This window comes from Galeopterus variegatus, unplaced genomic scaffold (assembly GCF_000696425.1).
Source record: "Galeopterus variegatus unplaced genomic scaffold, G_variegatus-3.0.2 Scaffold1964, whole genome shotgun sequence".
NCBI classification, from domain to species: Eukaryota; Metazoa; Chordata; class Mammalia; order Dermoptera; family Cynocephalidae; genus Galeopterus; species Galeopterus variegatus.
The window spans coordinates 29,425-46,990 of record NW_007728075.1 but is presented as its reverse complement, the minus strand read 5'-3'; the positions used below and the strand labels follow the sequence as shown (position 1 = coordinate 46,990).

At 40.8% G+C, this 17,566-nt stretch overlaps 1 pseudogene; it reads left to right on the top strand.

The window, feature by feature from the left end:
• Positions 1–4,905: 4,905 nt before the first annotated feature.
• Positions 4,906–5,540, top strand: LOC103596235 (annotated as a pseudogene).
• The last annotated feature ends 12,026 nt before the right edge of the window (positions 5,541–17,566 follow it).

Below are 17,566 nucleotides of genomic sequence, written 5' to 3'. Positions count from 1 at the left end.
GCTCTCTGAGTCCTGCCTCCCAGCTGTGCTCACACTGCTGCCTGTGAGTTTCCAAAACAAAACATAAAACTGAGCATGTCCCTCATATGCTAAAAGTTCATTTACTCATTCCTCTCTGCCCTCGGGTAGAGCCCAAACTTCATGAAACATGTTCTCCTGATCTGGGTCTCGTGCTCCAGACTCCCTGGTGGCACTCACCTCCTCCCTCCAGCCCTGAGCACTGAGCCTTTACCACCCCCAGCACACTGCACCCTGCCAGGCTTTTGCACTTTGCTTCAGGTTACACCTGGGCTGATGCACACCTGCACACCTGTGAGGATTCAGTTCACCTTGATGTCTCACTCGCCTATTCCAAACCTACCCCCAGCTGTAAAATCAAGCACTCACTCCTTCCAGGTCACCCTACACAGATGTCTTTTATACAAGATTTTACTGTAAAAGTCCATTTACATGCACATCATCTCTACTAGAGTGATCTCATAATTTCTCAGGAGGAGAGATCTACCTGAAACATCTGTTTCACCAGCAGTGAGTCTGGTGTGAGTCCTCAGTAGATTATTTTTGTTGGACATACAGTTGAATAAAATATTTGAATTGGAAGGCATTTTAAAGGCTTCCTTTAGGACCCCATTCCCAATGTAGGATAAGTAATCTGAACTTCTGGGACTAAATAACCAGCTGTACAATTGGACTACTCCTCAAAATGCTTTCTCCTGTTCTAAAAGGGTCAGCTGCATTTTCTCCAAATAAGGATTTTTCTTCATGTATTCCTTATAGGACCACGGGAATCCAGGCTATTGGACTATGTTAAATTATTCCATCAGCAGGGACTATCTTGCTGTTTCCCATTATTGTCTAACAGTAGTCATGTGTGGCAACACTGGCATCAAGGGCAAGGATTATGTAATGTAGAACCATGGGGCCTTCCAGAGAAAGGCCTGGACATTACAACACAGTTGAGTCCCACTTTACTTCCTTGACTTAGTCTGCATTTCTGTCCATGCTTGTCTCAATGCCAGGTGTGCTAATTTTACTAGATTTGGGGGAAGATAAAGATATCAGAGGGCCCCAAACATTCTAAATATTCTCATACCTTTCTCATACCTTTCCAAGTTACATTGATTTCTCCATATCAGCTCTGACTATATGCCAAGTTCACATTCCATTAGTTCTTTTCACTACTAGCTTGGTCACAAATATGTTGGGGATGGAAATTATGTCATATACCTTGTTATCTCCCATGATATCTAGCAGAGTGCTTGGTAGAGAGCAAATGCAAAGTAAATACTTGAAGATTAAGATGCTGATTATAACTGTGTGGATATGATCTTATAAGCATTTTAATTACTAAAAATTTTTGAATTGGGAGGCCTTTAGTCTGGGGCGGGTCTAGTGCTTTCAGTTCCTACATAAGCAAACTGAAGCCCAATGAACCTAGTAAAACAAAACTAGAGACTTTACCTATAAGAAATTGATAACTAACCTCTAACTAGGGTCTTTCCACATCAGCCGATAAAAGCTTGCAGCCCACACTGCTGTAGTGGGGCTCTTGGAACCTCGGTGGTTCTGGGTGCTGCTTGATTCATAAATTGTTCTTTGCTCAGATGAACTCCGTTAAATTTAATTTGTCTAAAGTTTTTCTTTTAACAATATTCACAGGACATTTTTCCCAAACATGATAATTCAAAGGTATTTTCAGACTTCTATGCACATTTCCCGCTTATCATGGGCATTAGAGACATGCCGCTAGAGACAGAAGTATCTTCTTATTTTTTGAGTTTTCCAATTTGTGAACATATTTAATTACAGAAATGAAGTATTTCACTATTATTTTATTTGAATAAGGAAGTTTTTATAAAAGGAAACTTTCATTCAAATAATTGGAGCTAATACTGCAATTCCTCCTGGGGCTTCAGATGAGAAGGGGGTGACTCCATCATAGTCTGCCTTCTAGTTGTTCAGGGAACTCCTGGTGATCCCTCCAGAGTGCAGAGCTCAGGGCATGGCACACAGTTCATAAGTTTTTTTTTCTAGTAGATATCTGTCGAGTCAATCACCCATGACAAATACATGGTGATTGGGGGACAGGCTAAAGCAGAATATGATCCTGGAACTATTACTATTCTAGTAGATATCTGTCAAGTGAATTAATGAATAGAATACAGTGACAAATACATGGTGATTGGGGGACAGGCTAAAGCAGAATATGATCCTGGAACTATTACTATTATGTTCATTTAAGAATATTCTGGAATCTCAATTGGCAGTTCCCTGTAATTAGCCCAATTCTCTACTATCAGGCTGGGCTTTCATGTAGACCAGACACTTTGTATTTTCAAAGGCCCTGCTGCTTTGTCTGATTTTTCCAGGAGGGCACAGATGCATTTGCTAAAATTTTGGATTAACAGTCACTCGAGAAGTTGCCATTTACCAGGAACTATTATGTGCCAGAAATGTCATCAAATGAAAGACACATTTGTGAACCAACAATCTTCTGGAAGATCAACACTATCCTACTTTAAGACCTACTGAAAAGCAACACTAATTAACACAGCTTGGTATTGATGAAAGGTTAGGCACATAAGTCAATGGAACAGAATAGGGAGCCCCAAAATAGACCTACATAAGTACAGTTAATTGATTTTTGACAAAGGTACAAAGGCAATTCAATGAAGAAAGAATAGTCTTTTCAAGAAATGATGCTAGAATAACTGGATAACAATGTGCAAAAAATAAACCCTGATGTATACCTTATACCTTATACTGGACAAAATGACTCAAAATGGATTATAGATCAAAAAGTAAAACTTCTAGAATAGAGCACAGGATAATGTCTGCATTATCTTGAATATGAAAAGGGATTTTATTTAGATATAATGCCAAAAGCATAATCCTTAAAAGAAAAAGATAGATAAACCAGACTTTGTCCAAATTAAAATTTTCTCCAAAAAAGATACTGTTCAAAGACAAACCAAAGACTGGAAGAAAATATTTTCAAAGCAGTTATCTCATAAAGGGCTTGTAGGCAGAATATATAAAGAATTCTTCAAACTCAACAATAAGAAAACAAACAACCCAACTTAAAATAGGCAAAATATCTGAATAGGCATTTTACCAAAGAAGATATCTGAATGACTAATAAGCACATGAAAAGATCATTAGTTATTAGGGAACTAAAAATGAAAACCACAACGAGATGCCACTATACTCCTATTAACGAGAATAGCTTATTTAAAAAAATTGACAATGTCAAGTGTTGTTGAGGACACAGAGCAACGTGAACTCATGTGCTATTGGTAGGTGTGCAAAACGGTACAGCTGCTTTGAAAAAGTTTGACAATTTATCATGAATAAAACATCATTATGACTCTGCAAACCCATTCCTAGATATTTACCAAAGTGAACTGAAAAATTGTGTTCACACAAAAACCAGTATGTAAATTTTTATAGTGGTTCTTTTCATAATCTCCAAAAAACTGAAAATAACCCAGATGTTCTTCAGCAGTTGAACAGATAAACAACTGGTAGTGCATCCATACAATGAAATACAATTCAGCAACAAAAAGGAACAAACTACTAATCACACAATAACTTTGAAGAATCATAAATGCATTTTGCTAAGAGAAAGAAGCCAAACTCAAAGGGCTGTATATTGTATGATCCCATTTATAGGACATTCTGGAAAAAGTAAAGCTATAGGGCAGTAGACAGATCAATGGCTTCCAAGGGTTGGGATTGGGGATGGGAGGAGGGCTTAAAGTGATGGAACTAGTCTGTATGGCACTGCAATATAAAATATGACTCTGTGTCTTTGTCAAAACTGAACTGCAGACCACCCCTAGGAATGAATTTTCCTCTACACAAATTAAATATACACCCACATCCATACCTGAATATTGGGGAAACCAAGATGGACCACAGACTGTGACAAATGAATCTAACTGCATTACAAATGAATGATGTAACCACATCGAAGGGGGTGGGGAATAAAGGAATTGACTTAAGTAACTTTGTAAAACAGTGTGTTGACTGGATACCATAAGGCTGAAGACAAAAAGAACTTTATACAAACACTGTACTTTAGTTGGTAAATTTCTCACAGAGATATGGTTAGCAATCTGAAACTACTTTACATGTATACTAGGGTTGAACAAATAACCAAATATATTTTGGATAATGAGAACCAGGTTTCTCGCTGTCAGAGAGAGAAGTTACAGATAAAGGCTTACTACTAAATGAACCCTGTGGTTCTGGACTGGAGTTGGGGATACCAGTATAAACTCCTATTTGTACGTATATATACTTTTATGTATGTATAGTAATCCAGGCACACATGCATTCACACACACACAAATAGGCACACACAAAACAGATATGAATATGTGTATATGGCTTAATATGTGTAATATATATATATGGGTTAATATAGAGGACGTATATTTACTTGCTCTATCTACCGGGAGGGCCTAAAATCAGTGTCACCACAGTAGCTATGAACACACTGAGAACTCAAATCTTGGTTTCTAAATACCATTCTATAATAAAAGAACCCAGGTTTCCTCTGAAGAAGTGGTTGCTGGGCACGGGCTCCACGGCCAAGGGCTGCAGGGGCCAGCCCGCCGGGTCCCCAATGCACTCTTTGTCCTGGCCATGCACAGGTGCTGGACGTGTGCACCCCTGGGTGAAGGGAGGTGAGGAGAGAGTGTCCGGGAGCACGCAAGAAAGCTTGCACCCGGGGGGCAGCTCCGTCTTGGCCGGATGAATCTTGGCTGCTGGTCGTGCAAATGTCTAGAGAAGGGAGGTGAGGAGAGAGTGTCCGGGAGCACGCAAGAAAGCTTGCGCCCGGGGGGCAGCTCCGTCTTGGCCGGATGAATCTTGGCTGCTGGTCGTGCAAATGTCTAGAGCAGCTGTTTTCCAAGAGATAACTTCACCAAGATGTCCAGTGATAGGCAAAGGTCCAATGATGAGAGCCCCAGCACTAGCAGTGGCAGTTCAGATGCGCACCAGCAAGACCCAGCCGCTCCACAGCCCGAAGAACAAGTAGAAAACCCTCTGCCACCCAACAGAAGAAAAACATCAAACTCTCTGGCAAAACCACTGCTAAGTGATCCACTATTGAATTGAGAAGAATTGAGAAGGAGCTAGCTGAAATAACCCTTGATCCTCCTCCTAACTGCAGTGCTGGGCCTAGAGGAGATAACATTTATGAATGGTCCACCAGGTTCTGTATATGGAGGTGGTGTGTTTTTTCTGGATATCACATTTTCATCAGATTATCCATTAAGCCACCAAAGGTTACTTTCCGTACCAGAATCTATCACGGCAACATCAACAGTCGGGGAGTCATCTGTCTGGACATTCTTAAAGACAACTGGAGTCCCGCTTTGACTGTTTCAAAGGTTTTGCTGTCTATTTGTTCCCTTTTGACAGACTGCAACCCTGCAGATCCTTTAGTTGGAAGCATAGCCACTCAGTATTTGACTAACAGAGCAGAACATGACAGTATAGCCAGACAGTGGACCAAGAGATAGGCAACATAATTCACATAATTTGTATGCGGTGTGAGGAAGCAGAAGGCATCTTCTCACTGTGCTGCAAATCTTCATAGCCTTTACAATACCGACTTCTGTGTATATGTTATACTGATTCTACTTTCTGCTCTTATCCTTTGGAGACCAGGAGACTCCCCAAAAAGGTAAATGCTGTCAAGAGTAGAACTTTGTAGCTGTAGATTAGTTACGTTTAAAACACCAAGTCTTGCTTCTTTGTAATATCAAAATGTATTTTGTGATGTACTAAGGATACTGGTTCTGAAGTCTACCAAATATTATGGTGTATTTTAGCCTAATTCATTATCTGTATGAAGTTATAAAAGTAGCCGTAGATGACTAGGAATTATGTCATTTGTATTAAACCCAGATCTATTTCTGAGTATGTGGTTCATGCTGTTTTGAAAAATGTTTTACCTTTTACCTTTGTCAGCTTGTAATGAGAGGATTTCCTTTTACCTTTTGTAGCTCAGAGAGCACCTGATGTATCATCTCAAACACAATAAACGTGCTCCTGAAGGAATAAAAAAAAGAAGTGGTTGCTTCCAGGACTGGGGCAGGGAAAATACAAGCTAAGCCTGGAACACATTGTGGTGCCAAAAAAGTAGGGAAGTGCTCCAGAAGGAAAACGAAGAGTGGGAGCACGTCAAAGGACACAGAAGCCAACCTGAAATAGCTCCCAGCAGCGGGCGGTGGAACAGTGTGAGGAACAGAATAAATAACCACGGTACTGGATTTTAACCCAAAGAGCAAAATTATTATCCATCAGCCCATGTTGATATGAATAAATGACTGAATAAATTTAAAATGGGGGAGAAAATTCCAATTACTATATATTAAAGGAATGAAGAAAATAGAAAGTCACCATTAGAACACTACCGTAAGAATTGCTGCAGGGAAGATCTACCAGTAAATGCTAAAATTATGTATAAAGAGTAATTAAGAGGTTCATACTCTGACCAATTCTAAATTAAGGAAAGATTCTGCAATGTGACATGTTCATTGAAGTATTTGCCCAAAAAAAAAGGGGTTGGGGGAATAATTTGTTCTCAACAATAGTAAAATGTTTAAGCAAATTAATCTATGTGCACTCAATTGAAAAGTAGACCACGATTAAATTTAATTTATAAAGGCTATTGAACAAAAAAGAAAATATATAATAATGTGGGATAGAGAATTCTATGTATTCTATGATTAGAGAGCATTTACAGAAATATAAAAAACACTGAAACGGAATATACCAAAAAAATCAATGTTTTTATTATAGTCAAACTTGTTTTCTCTTTTCTATTTACCACATAAAGTGCTATTAAATTATTTTGTAATTGTAAAATTTTTTTAAAAAGGATTCCTTTTGTAAAAATATAAATTGTAGTTAATTTTGTTAGCAATTCAAATAAACCATCAGCTCCAGGAGAAAGGCCATGTCAATTAACTCTTGGTTCCCATAATACAAAATACCCATGCAGTAGACCAGAACAAGTATATGTGCAGGACTACAAAACGGTTGGTTCCTTGGGCTTTCTTTTTATCTCCCATATATCCTGGCCTAGGAACCAGAGAGAATTGCATTCTGTGGCTGCCAACAGGCAGACAGAGTAAGGAAAGAAGGGAGGGACGAACGAAGAAAAGCTCATTCTTTGTTTCATTTATATCCTCAGAACTTTAACTTATATAGGTGACTGAGTGACATAATAGGGATAGAAGTTATTGCCATTGCTTACAATTTCCAAGAGGAGGAGACACACCATGCCACATAGGGAAGCACCAGTATTGGTCAGGAGACTGAGGGAGTGAGGGGAAAACCTAAGCCAGAGATTTTGCTGGGGATTCTGAGAGAAAGACAAGGCAGGACATGGAAATCAGCTTAGGGCTGGCTAGTTTGAATAATTATGGCAGGCTCTGGGACATAAGGGCCGCCCCTCGTTGTCTGATGCCCAGCCCTCAGTTCATTTAGGGCAAGGGGAACACTGGCTTGCTGTGTGAGAGTTTGATAAGGAGGCTGGTTCAGAATATGGCTCTGGATCACAGGGAGATGTAAACAACTTGGGCCATTAGTTTGGCCCTGAGATTAATGGATTCCAAACAGACAAATATAGAGCCTAAGAAAACACAGAACACTCTCTTTGGAAAGCCCAGCAAGGACTACCCACAGCCAGTGGCAGCAGTGGCCTGATCAGTGGCAACAACAGATCCCAGATAGGTCGCAACAGTCAGCAGCAGCGGGCCAATCTGCTAACAGCACAACCTGGGCAAGCCAAAACACCCCCTGCTAGGAGCAGGTGGATCCCCATCGGTGGTGTTAGCAGGCCAGGTGTCTCCAAGCTCGCCACCCAGCAGCAGAAAGCAACCCAGGACTGGGATATCCTAATTCTCCACCCAGCAGCAGAGAACCACCCAGACTCTGCAGCTCCTGGCCCTTTCCAGTGGCAGAAGGTGCCCCAAGTAGGCGCTTCTCTCCCCCAATGGCAGTGACAGAGATAGACTGGAAAGCCCACCAGCACTGGCTAGTTGGAGAACAAACCAAGGGAAGTGATGTCTGCCCTCTGAGTCAGGATTCCACCACCAGCCATTTCTGGGGAAGCCACTTCTGACCCTCCAGACAGCACCAACAGAGATAAGAGAAGGCCCAAGAAGATGAATGAAGAAAGAAGCTGACAGCATTGCAAAGGCTTGGAGAACTGAACTGTGATTGGGATTGTAACCAACAAATTGCCTAGACCTCCCTGCTAACTCTAAACAGGACAAATGCTTGCTAAAAGAGAAGATTTAAATAGGATCAAAGGTCTCTTAACATAATATCCAGAATACTTAGAAGACAACTGAAAATCACTCATCACGCCAAGAATCATCAAAATCACAACTTGAATGAGAAAAAAGTTGATGACAATATTGAAAAGAATCAAATGGAAAAATCTGACAAGGATTCTGAAGCAGCCTCCATAAAATTGCTTCAACAAGTAATTATGAATATCTTTAAAACAAATGAAAAAATATAAAACCTCAAAAATAGAAGTTACAAAAAAGAAACAAATGGAAATCATAGAATTGAAAAGTATAATGACTGAAATAAAACTGAACAATGGGTCCAACAGCAGAGTGGAGGAAACAGAAGACACAGTCAGGGACCTTGAGGACAAGTCAATAGAATTTGGAACAACAGAGAGAAAACAGACCAAAAATATGATCATATGATCATAGCCTTAGGGACATTCATGTCATTAAAGTCCTGATATGAGAAGAGAAAGAAGGAAGAGCTGAAACAGTTCTTTAACAAATAATGGCCAAATATTCCCGAAATTTGGCAAAAGACATAACCCATAGATTTAAAAAGCTGAGTGAATCCTAAATAAGATAAACCCAAAGAAACCCATGCTAAAATACATCATAACTAAGCTTCTGAAAATTAAAATGAAAGGAAAAAAATCTTAAAAGCAACCAGAGATAAACAAGGCATTATGGACAGAGAAACACCATTCTTTTTTTTCTTTTTGTCTTTTTTCGTGACCGGCAACGGATCGCAACCCTCAGTGTCGCGCCCGTACCGGACCGGGACTGGCAACGGGATCGCAACCCTCGGTGTTGCACCTCGCTCAGCCAGTGAGCGGCCGGTCTGTATGTGGGATCCGAACCCTCGGCGGGAGCGTCGCCACGCTCTCAAGTGGCGCACTGTAGCAGTGCGCCACCGGGCCGGCCCAGAAACACCATTCTAATGACAGCTTTTTCTCATCTGAAACCATGGAGGCCAGAAGAAAGTGGCGCATTTCTGAAGGGCTGTAAAAATAACTTTTAATTGCAAACTCAATATCCAGTGAAACTATTCTTCAGTAATGAAGGGGAAATCAAGATAACCTCAGATAAAGAAATATTAAGGAATTTGTTGTGAGCAGACCTACTCTTAAAGAATTACTGAAGGAAACTCTCTAACAGAAAGGAAGTAATTATGGGAAAAGGCTTGGAACTTCAGAATGGAAAGAACAACACAGAATAGGCAAAAATAAAGGTAAGTATAATATACTATCCTTTGCCTCACAAGTTTGTTAAGCTTATTTGATGGCAGAAACGAAAATTACAACATTATTTATTGTGATGCTCAATTTATATAGAAGAAATACTTTAAACAATTATATTTTAAAAGAGAGAATGATAAAGGGACCTAAATGGAAATAAGGTTCCAAAACTCCAGTAAAAGTGGTAAAATGTCTATACCAGTAGGTGGTTATTAGTCCATGTACATATTGTAATAATTAGAACATCCACTAAGTAAACTATATAAAGATATACACTCAAAAACAGTGTAAATAAAATAAGATTAAATCCTATAAAATATTCAAGTAATCTCCAGGAAGACAAGAAAAGAGAAACAGAGGAAACAAACAGCAAACAAATGATAAAGTAGCAAGCTTAAGTCATAACATATCAATAATAGTTTTAAATGTAAGTAATCTAAACATACTTTAAAAGATAGATTGGGGGGGCGGGCTGGTTAGCTCACTTGGTTAGAGGTTAGAGCATGGTGCTGATAACACCAAGGTCAAGGGTTTGGATCCCTGTACTGGCCAGCTGCCAAATAAAAAGAGAAAGAGAGAGAGAGAGAGAGAGGGAAAGGGGAGAGAGAGAGAGAGACAGAGAGAGACAGAGGAGAGAGAGATTGGCATAGGGGATCAAAATACATAATCCAACTTTATTCTGAGGATAAAAACTCTTTTCAAACACAACAATATAGGTAGGTTAAACGTAAAAGGATGGAAAAAGATAAGTCATGCTAACATTAAATTTTAAAATATATATAACAGGTGAGGCTGTATAACTATCAGACAAAGTAAACTTCAGAGAAAAAAAAACCTACCAAGGGCAAAGAATAATATTTTATAAGGTTAAAAGAATAGACCCAGCAGGGAGAGCTAACAAGCTTAAATGTGCATGCATCAAACAAAGCTTCGAACTATGAAAAAACAAAAAGTGGATACAGCTCAAAAAAGAAATAGAAAAATCCACAATTATAGTTGAGGGCTACAAAAACAAATTATCAGCAATTGATAGGACTACTAGACAAAAATTAGCAAAAATGTGGAACTGAACTATATAAACAACCAACTGGATCTAACTGACATTTATAGAACAGTCTACCCAACATCAACAGAATATACATCATTTTCAAATATCTATAAGACATTCTCCAAAATAGACCTTCTGTGTCACAAAAAAAAACTCAACCAATCTAAAACAACTGATACCATGGAGAGTATGTTCTCTGACATTATTAGAATTAAACTGGAAATGAGCAACAGAAAAACAACAAGAAAATGTTCTAGTAGTTGGAAATTAACACATTTCCCTGGGTCAGAGAGGAAGTCTCGAGGTCAATTTTTTAAAATGCATAGAAATGAATGAAAATTAAAATGCACCATGTCAAAAGCTAAAGCAGTGCTGAGAGGGAAATTTATAGCACTGGGTTAGAAAAGAGGCAAAGTCTCAAATCTGTAATCTAACTTCATACTTTAAAAAAGTGGGATAATTAAGAGCAAAATACACCCAATTCAAGCAAAAGGAAACAATGAATATAAAAATAGAAATCAATAAAATTAGAAATAGAACAATGGAGAAATTCAATGAAACAAAAACTGGTTCCTGAAAAAAAAAATCGGTTGATTAACCTCTAACAAGGACAACAAAGATAGAGAAGACACAGAAAACTCATTTCCAACATGAAACAATGGGTATCACCACACGTCCTGTAATTATTAAAACAATAATAAGGGACCACTACAATTATGCTCATCAGTTCAACAACATAGAACAAATGGACAAATTCCTCAAAAAATACAGACTTTTTATTATAAAGCTTCTAAAAAAGATCTTCAGGCCCAGATAGTCTCACTGGAGGATCCTATCAAACTTTTAAAGAAAAATTAGCAATTTTATATAATGTCTTCCAGAAAAAGGAAGAGAAGGGAGCATTTCTGAATTCCTTTTTTAAGACCAGTATTGCCTTGTTATCAACCCAGACAAAGAAAGTACAAAAAGAGAAAACTACAAACTAATACCTCTCATGAACTTAGACACAAAATCCTCAACAAAATCTTAGTAGATAGAGTTCAGCAATATACAAGGGGGTTCAAAAAGTTCATGGATAGATTTATATTATATTTTAATTCTATTTTTCCACGAACTTTTTTGAAGTACCCTCATATAAAAACAATTACATGTCATGGCCAAGGAGGATTTATTCCAGGTATGCAAGGCTGGTTCATTAAAAACATTAGAAAATCAATTTATAATCCAACATATTGAGAGGCTAAGAAGAAAGTCATATGATCATATCAATTGATGGAGAAAAAGCATTTGACAAAAATCCAACACTCATTCATGATACAATCTCTCAGCAAGAATTACTTCAACTTGATCTGACTTAGCACAATCTGCCAGGGGTGAGGGAAGAAGGAATTATCCATCCCTTGCCCCAATCCTTTCTGTAATTAAAACGATACACCAAGGGGGAAATATACTGCTTATGTGGGTTATACTGAAACCATCCGGAAACTCTGCTACACTAGAGAAAATGTTTGTCGTTTCTCCCAGGCCCACGTTGTTAAGCACACACTTAAGCAGATACAGTGGGAAGAAGATCCCTGGGTGTCCACAGACCGGGGTGCTCAGTGCTGCGTTCTCTATCTCCCTAACAAGTGCCTCTCCCATGCCCACAAGGGCTCCCTCAGACCTTCCCTCTGCCCATTTCCCCTTCTCCACCACCTCTCCCCATCCCTTCCAGAGATGACCTCACCTCCTCCTCCGCAGAGACTGCAAAGCTGTCCGTCAGCAATACCTTCAGACGCGCGTCTCCAGTCCTTCACATCCACCTGCAGCGCCACGCATCCCTTCCTCCTTCCTCGTTCAACTTTAGTCCTGTTCCCTTCTTGCTGTCAGCACTCCAGATCACATCCTCCGTACTCCAGCAATGATCCTGTCTTTTCTGTCTGCTCCCCTTTCCACTGGCTTCTTCCCACTAGCACATAAAATATAATCTTCCTTCTTTCATCTAAAATAAAACCCTCCCCTCAACTTTCTTGACCTCCATTCCCTCCAGCTCCCCCTTACCACACCTATCATTGCCTAATTCACTGCCATCTGACTCCCATCTACCCCTCACATGGGAGTTACTTTCCAAAAGGTCACCAGGAACCCTGCTGTTGCAAACCCAGTGGACATTTTTGGTCCTAATCTAACCTGACCTCTCAAAAGCATATCACTTCCTTGAAACACTGGATTCCTCTGAGTGTTCTGAGCCAGAACACCTGCCTGGATTTCTTTCTCCCACACTGGCTGCTTCTCCCCCCTGTGCTGGCTCCTTCCTCCCCCACTGCCTAAGTGCTGTTTCTCAGCTCCTCTGGTCTCACATGGGAAGCTCTGGAGGACCATCTCAGTCACTCGCTGATGACTCCTGAACCTCTGTCACCATGCTGGATCTACCTGCAGGACATCACTACTGTCTCTCACAGCCACCTCACGTTGCTCAAATATCCAAAGCTGAATCTCCCATGGCTCTGCTTCTCCAATCTCTGTGAACGGTACCAGTTTGTACTCAGTCACCCAAGCCAGTAACCTGGCAATCACTCATAACTTGTTACCCTCTCACATCCACAGTCCCAAATTGAATCTCACTCACTGCTCTGTGCCACTGCTGTTTCTGCTTCTTCACCATCTCGTGTGGCGCACTAGAACAGCCTCCTCTCCAGCCACAGTCCTCTCATTCCCACAGTACCAGCAGCCTTTGACTGCCTGGCTGCAACATGCCATGAGTTCGGTTTGATAGGAGGGGGCCCCAGGAAAATCTGTACTCCCATTCTCAAACACGTGCATGTATCTCATGTTCACAGTTTCTCACCAATGCATGGAATTCTCTCTGCATGCTATGATCAGTCCTACCACCCATACCTGCTCTGCCAGGAGTGTGTGTGTGTCAGCTGCAGAGCCCTTTCCAGTACTTGTGACTCTGGTTTAGTCCCAAGGAAGGTGCAGACTTGGTCTGCAGCTTCTCATCTTCTCATTTGCCTGTCATTTTCCTGTTTTGCACCCGCTGCCTTCTTTTCATGGGTATGTCCTGGCTCCTCTTGGGACACTGATGGTCCATCCAACCAGAGTACTTACCCATTGTACCCGAGAATCCAAGCCTTCCTCTCCTCTCAGGTTGACTCAGCAACCTCATCAGTGCTCCCAGCCCCAATCCACAGTTATGTATTCCTTCTTTCCTTTATAAATTTATTTATTCACCATCTTGTATTGAGTCTCTTCTGTGCCAAGCCCTGTGCTCAGCACTAGGGACACAAAGACACAGGCAAACTGCATCTCCACTGGGGGCTCTCTGACCTGGGCAAAGTGACATAACCTCTCCATCCTGGTCCCACACCTGTGGGAGGCCCCATCCCCACAGCCTGCAGTAAGGATTTGGATTGGCGCAGGTAATCACAGAGCGCAGTGCCCGGCACTCCACCTGCTCCATGAGCTTGGCTGCAGCCACGTCTACCTTCACACCCAGAACAGAATTCAGAAGATCCATCATGCTTCTGGCCCAGCCAGGGCTCTAACCCGGGAGCCTTATAATATCTTTATGCCCATGGCATAGTGAGGAAATGTGGATGAAATGAAATAACCATTCTAAAAATAAAAGAAAATGCATTTTCCCTATTTATATATTCAAATATTAATCTCAGCATATACATGCTCAACACTGTGTTCTGCCTGGCTCATTCACCATATAGTTAATAGGTTCACTTGGTTGCTTAAACCTAAAAAAAAATAAAAAGCTAAAATAGTTCTGTTGTATTTGACAGTCTACAGCCTTTACACACGTTCATTATCTTATTTGATCCTCACAATTGCTTTATGTATTGTCAGTAGCCCCAATTTTGAATTAGTAGCAGCATGGTGTATTTTAGAAAAATTAAAAGGCTGTCTTGTCAGGAAGAGTTACCACCTAGCCGTGTGCCTGTGGGTACATGACCTTCCTGCATGTCTGATTCCTTATCTGTAAGACGGAAGGAAGAAACACGGTATCATGTGTGCGTCTGTTAGATAAATGAAATAGTAGATGTAAAATGCCCATCAAGTAATAGACATTCAACGCATACAAGATCCTTTCCCTCTTTTATTTTCAAGCTAACACAACTGAAGCTGGAGAAAGGTGAAGTGGCTTAGTGGACAGGAGTCAGGTCCTCATTCTCTGCCGCAAGTCCAGTGCCCGCCACACTGCCCCATGGTGACGCCGTGGTCCTGCAGCCCCACATCCACACTGAGTAAAGCAGTGCTCACTTCTGGCTGGCATGTAAGTGACAAACCTATGAGTCATTTCAGCTTCCCAGAAGAACGAGGCCTGCACCAGGTGGATGGATTCTTTTGAGACCCCAGAATCTACAGTCCCACCGTGAGCCCCTGAGGCGGTGTCAACATTCCCACACTCACAGACCACAGTGACTCAGACCCACCAGGGACCTGGCAATTCACTTATCCAAATGCTGCTTGCTCTTTGATTTGCAGGAGGCAAAGGCACATACATTTTACTGAGTGTGCTGTTGGTTAAAAACACAAAGCCACAAGGGAACTGTTTCTATCTGGTAGTGTTAGGGGACATGAGCCAGCATTTATGGCATTCACATGAGCCAGCATTTATGGCATTCACCATGGGTGCCCCGGGCCTTATGTTTCTTTCATTGAAACCCCACAGGAACTATTTTCCTCCTTTCCCTAGCCTGGTGGTTAGGGCCAACAGACTAATAATAATTTAGTACCTACTACATACCCAGCATTTTACCTGGGTTATCTTTTTTAATCTTCACCACCCTGGAAAATGATGACCACTGTTCCTACTCACACTTAGCTTCCACTGAACCGTCAGAGCCCCTGGTGTGACCAGCTGCCACGGTGGCCACAGAAGAATCCAGGTGACTGTCGACCCTGGGTGCTCCTGGATGCAGACACCCACTCCTTAAGGTGTCTCCTAGTCTGCAGCTCGAGCTGCAGGTGCCTGCTCCCAAGGCTTTCAAGCCCTGGGTACTCTCTGTTTGCCAAATTCACCCTCACTTGGTAGTGAGAGGTGGTTCTGAAATACTATTAATATAGTAAAACATGCGAAAATTGCCAATACTGGTGGAGGCAGTGTAATACAAAGAGAAAGGGCCTAGATCCAAGCTTGGATGTTTATTTACTGTGGGACAGGTACCCATCCTCCCTGAGGATGTCATCTCCCATGTGTCATCTGCAGAAGGGGACAGCCATTCTCATCTCATATTGTTGTTGGGAGAATTAAATTAGGAACCCAGAACACAGTGTGTACACAAAGAACAGTGGATTCCTTCCCACACCCACATGAAGTCCACTTGCTTTGGCACTGAATAGTTAATAGTGGAAAGGACCTGAGCCATTGCTGCCTGGAGATTGGCTTCTGCTTGGACCTCAACAAACAGGAAGCTTCCTGACTGCTCTACTCTGCATGAAAACTCTCCCGTGCACCAGCATGGATGGCTCCATGACGACTGGATGGTTATAAGAATATGGCATTACAAGTATTCCAGTGAAAGAGAAAGAACAAAAGGTCATTTACTGGCATTTATATAAGAGGTTCCACATGTTGTATAGTGCCTTAGATTAAAAACCAATCAAGAAGACAATATAAAAATCAAACCTTGGTAAGTCAGTGGAAAAAACATATTAGTCTTTTCAATAAATGGTACTAGAACTGTAACCAAATGTAAAAAACACAAAATACAAAAACAAAACAACAAAACCCCACCTGAAACCCTACATAAAATTAACTGAAAATAACCAGACACCTAAGTGTTAGGGCCAAACCATAAAATTTGTAGAAAGAAATATAGAAGAAAATCTTTAGGGCCTTGGATTAAGCAAACAGGATGCAAAAATCTCAAACCATGAAAGAAAAAAGTGAAAACTGGATTTCATCTAAATTAAAAGATCTTGCTGCTTAAAAGACACTGTTAAGGAAATGAAAAAGCAAGACACAGGTAAGGAAAAAATATTTGAAAACAAAAATATATATATATGACAAGGAATTGTATCTAGACTATATAAAAATTCTTACATCTCGGTAATAAGAAGATAAACAACCCAATAAAAACATGAGTGAAAAATGTGAACAGACACAAGAAGATATACAGATGGCAAAGGACACGAAATGATGCCCAGAATCATCAGTCACTGGGGGAATACAAATTGAAACCACAAAAAGATACCAATTCCCACCTATCAGATTTGCTAAAATCCAAAAAAACCAATAATGCAGCGAGACAAGGCTGGGAAGCACCCAGAACTCTCATGCTCTGCTGGTGAAGTGTAAAATGGCACAGCCACCAAACAGCCTGGCAGCTCCTTGTAAAGTTAAACATACACTTACCATGTGACCCAGCGATTCTACTCCCATATTTACAGGAAAAAGTGAAATATATGTCCACACAAAGATTTGTAAGCAGATGTTTATAACAGAAGTATTCATAATAGCCAAACAGGCAACAACCCAAATGCCCATCACCTGGGACACGGTAGACACGTGGTGACACACCATGGAACCGTGGGACACTCCTCAGCCACAAAAAAGGACTGGACTTGTCACACTCAGAATGGCATGGTTGAATCTTAAAAGCATTATGTGAAGTGAAAGGAGCCAGACATCAAAAGCCACACAGTGTATGATTCCGCTTCCGTGAGACTCTAGAATTAAGGGAAGCCTGGAGCGGCAGGAAGCAGAGCAGCAGCTGTGGGGGTGGGGAGGGGATTTACCAAATAGGGGCAGAGGGGAAGCGTGTCAAGTAATGAGAAGTTCTATGTGATGGCTGTAGTGAGAGTTACACAACTGTACCCATTTGTCAAAACTTGTCCAACTGTCCACTGACAAGTGGTGAATTCTATCATATGTAATTTATACCTCAATAAAGCTAATGAAAAAAAAAAGTCCATGTTGTAACCTCTACCAGAGAACCAGAGGAGAATTCTAGAAGCATCTAATG